The sequence below is a fragment of the Somniosus microcephalus genome, unplaced genomic scaffold, assembly GCF_052327205.1.
Source record: "Somniosus microcephalus isolate GS21.2 unplaced genomic scaffold, FLI_Smic_1.0 unresolved_chr2, whole genome shotgun sequence".
NCBI classification, from domain to species: domain Eukaryota; kingdom Metazoa; phylum Chordata; class Chondrichthyes; order Squaliformes; family Somniosidae; genus Somniosus; species Somniosus microcephalus.
The window spans coordinates 23,527,709-23,531,502 of record NW_028225180.1 but is presented as its reverse complement, the minus strand read 5'-3'; the positions used below and the strand labels follow the sequence as shown (position 1 = coordinate 23,531,502).

Below are 3,794 nucleotides of genomic sequence, written 5' to 3'. Positions count from 1 at the left end.
CCATGCCAGTATATTACCCCCAATCCCGTGATTTTTTAAATCTTGTGCAATAATCTTTTGTGTGGCACCTTGTCAAATACCTTTTGGAAGTCCAAATACACTACTTCCACTGGTTCCCCTTTATCCACCCTATTTGTTACGTCCTCAAAGAATTCGAGCAAATTTGTCAAACATGACTTCCCCTTCATAAAACCATGCTGACTCTGTCCGATTAAATTATGCTTATCCAAATGTCCTGTTACTGCTTCCATAATAATGGACTCCAACATTTTACCAAGCACAGATGTTAGGCTAACTGGTCTATAGTTTCCAGCCTTTTGTCTACCTCCCATTTTAAATAAGGGCGTTACATTAGCAGTTTTCCAATCTGCTGGGACCTTTCCTGAATCCAGGGAGTTTTGGAAAATTACCACCAATGCATCCGCAATCCCTACCGCTACTTCTCTCAAGACCCTAGGATGTAAGCCATCAGGTCCAGGGGATTTATCCGCCTTTAGTCCCATTATCTTACTGAGTACCATCTCCTTAGTGATTTTAATCATGTTTAGCTCCTCTCCCCCTATAGCCCCCTGTTTGTCCAGTGTTGGGATATTTTTAGTGTCCTTTACTGTAAAGACTGATACAAAATATTTGTTCAGCGTTTTTGCCATCTCCATGTTCCCCACCACTAATTTCCCGGTCTCATCCTCTAAGGGACCAACATTCACTTTAGCCACCCTTTTTCTTTTTATATAGCTGTAGAAACTCTTGCTATCTGTTTTTATGTTTATTGCTAGTTTACTTTCATAATTTTTCTTCCCTTTCTTAATTAATCTTTTAGTTATTCTTTGCTGGCTTTTAAATGCTTCCCAATCTTCTATCCTCCCACTAGATTTGGCTACTTTATATGTCCTTGTTTTCAGTCGGATACTATCCTTTATTACTTCACTTAGCCACGGATGGCTGTCTTTTCTTTTACGCCCCTTTTTCCTCAGTGGAATATATTTTTCTTGAAAGTTGTGAAATATCTCCTTGAATGTACACCACTGCTCATGTACCGTCTTACACCTTAATCTATTTTCCCAGTCCACTTTAGTCAACTCTGCTCTCATACCTTCATAGTCTCCTTTATTTAAGCTTAATATGCTGGTTTGAGATCCAACTCTCTCACCCTCCAACTGAATTTGGAATTCAACCATGTTATGATCACTCATTCCAAGGGGATCCTTTCCTGGGACATTTTTTATTAATCCTGTCTCATTACACAGCACCAGATCTAAGACTGCCTGCCCCCTGGTTGGTTCAGTAGCATACTGCTCAAGGAACCCATCCCTAATGCACTCTATAAACTCTTCCTCAAGGCTGCCCTGCCCAATTTGATTTGTCCAGTCAATATGAAAGTTAAAATCCCCCATGATTATAGCTGTTCCCTTATTACAAGCCCCAACTATTTCCTGATTAATACTCCGACCAATAGAGTTGCAACTGTTAGGAGGCCGATAGACTACGCCCACTGGCGACTTTTCCCCTTATTATTCCTTATCTCCACCCAAATTGTTTCACTATCCTGATCCTTTGACCCAATATCATTTCTCACTATTGCAGTGATTCCATCCTTTATTAACATAGCCACCCCACCTCCCTTTCATTCCTGTCTGCCCTTCCTAATTGTCAAATACCCCTGGATGTTTCGTTCCCAGTCATGGTCACCTTGCAGCCATGTTTCTGTAATGGCCACCAGATCATACCCATGTGTAGTTATTTCTACCATCAACTCGTCTATTTTGTTACGAATGCTGCATGCATTCAGATAAAGAACTTTTAAATATGTTTTGTGTCAATTTATTCCTGCTTTTACCCCCTTTACTACTTTACCTTTAGCTTTATACATTCTGTCCCTTCCTGACACACTCTGGTTATTAATTCCCCCACTGCTACCTTGCTCTATTGCCGTCTCCGCTGACATTTTTATTTTTCGCTCTCTTGAAACCTCCCCCCCACTAATTAGTTTAAAGCCCTCTCTACAGCCCTAGTTATTCAATTCGCCAGAATTCTAGTCCCAGCACTGGCCAAGTGAAGTCTGTCCCAATGGAACAGCTCTCTCCCGTCCCAGTACTGGTGCCAGTGTCCCAAGAAGCAAAACCCATTTCTCCCACACCAGTCTTTGAGCCACGCATTTGACTCTCTGATTTTATTTAGCCTAGCCAAATTTGCTCGTGGCTCAGGTAGTAATCCAGAGATTATTACCCTTGTGGTTCTGTTTTTTAATTTGGCCCCTAACTGCTCATACTCCCTCAGCAGAACCTCTTTCCTTGTCCTATCTATGTCATTGGTACCAACATGGACCACGACAACTGGAACCTCCCCCTCCGACTCCAAGTTTCTCTCTAGCCCAGAGGAGATGTCCTTAACCCTGGCACCGGGTAGGCAACACAGCCTTCGGGACTCTCGCTCTCAGCTGCAAAGAACCCTCTCTCTCCCTCCGCCTCTCTCTCACCTTCCCCACCTCCCCTTCACCTCCGCTATCGACACTTTCCCCTCTCTCTCACCACTTCCCTTCCTCCTACTCTCTTCCCTTTCTTCTCTCTTTCCCCCTCTCACTCTGTCCTTTCCTCTTGGGGAGAGTAGAAGGAGGAAAGGGAGAGGAGGATGGGGAGAGAGTGTCTAGGGGAGAGAGAAAAGGGAAGGGGATAGAGAGAGGGGAAGTAGAGAGCTGGAAGGAGAGAGGTGGGAAGCGGAGAGACAGCGTGAAAAAAGGAGAGAGGACGAGAAGAGGAAGAAGAGGGAGGGAGAACGAAGGGAAGGGGAGAGAGGCGGATGGAGGAAGGGGGAGTTGGAGAGGGGGAGTGCCAAGAGCGGGAAGGCGAGATAGAGTGAGGGGAAAGGGAGAGAGAGGCAGATGGAGGAAGGGGAAATGAGAGAGGGGAAACAGAGATAGAGGGAAGAGGGAGTGACAGAGTTAGAAGGGGAGAGGGGGAGGGAAGAGAAGAATGAAGGGAAGGGGAAGGAGGGAAGGAGGTAGAGAAAGGGGAAGGAGAGAGGTGGAAGGGGGAAGAGACAGACTGAGAAGGGGAGAGAGCGAGAGAATAGATGAGAGAAGGGCGGATGGAGGAAGAGCAATGAGACTGAGGAAGGGCGAAGGGGAGAGAGAGAGAGTAACAGTAACAGAGAGGGAGAGAAAAAGTGAGAGAGACACAGAGAAAAAGAGAAAGAGGTAGAAAGGGAGTGACAGAAAGATAGAGAGAGAGTGGTCGAGACACAAAGAGGGAGAAATATAGAATGAAGGAGGCAGAGAGACTGAGAGAGAGATAGAGTGTAACTGAGTTGCCTTGGGATGTTTTAGTACGTGAAAGTTGCTCTATTGTTGTTGAGAGGTGACTATTGAAGAGCCTGAGGCAGGTATCGGGGGATGAGATACAATCTGAGTGGTGAACTGCGCCCTGCCTCATTCTTCAAATGCACAGCACTAACCGGAATGAGAAGCAATCTAGTACAGGTGGCTCCATAGCTCAGGGGTTAGAGCACTGGTCTTGTAAACCAGCGGTCGTGAGTTCAAATCTCACTGGAGCCTGTGCAAATTTGTTAATTCACAACATGTTTACTTTTAAGTATGAAACTGCTCCGAAACCAACACGAGAACAGGCTTTCTCGCCCTTCCCAATCCCTCTCCTTCCGTTCAATTCCCCTGTACTTCCCCCTCTTTGCCTGCCTCTCTCTTCCTTACCCTTCACCCTCTCTCTACACATCCCCCTCATTATCTTCTCTCACCTTCCCCAACTCCCATTCACCTCCTCTCTCGACACTTTCAGTGCGGG

General features: G+C 45.7%; 1 non-coding gene across 1 annotated transcript; it reads left to right on the top strand.

The window, feature by feature from the left end:
- The first annotated feature begins 3,477 nt into the window (after positions 1-3,477).
- trnat-ugu (transfer RNA threonine (anticodon UGU)) lies at positions 3,478-3,550 on the top strand. The gene has a single exon. It is a non-coding gene; the product is annotated as a tRNA-Thr (tRNA).
- The last annotated feature ends 244 nt before the right edge of the window (positions 3,551-3,794 follow it).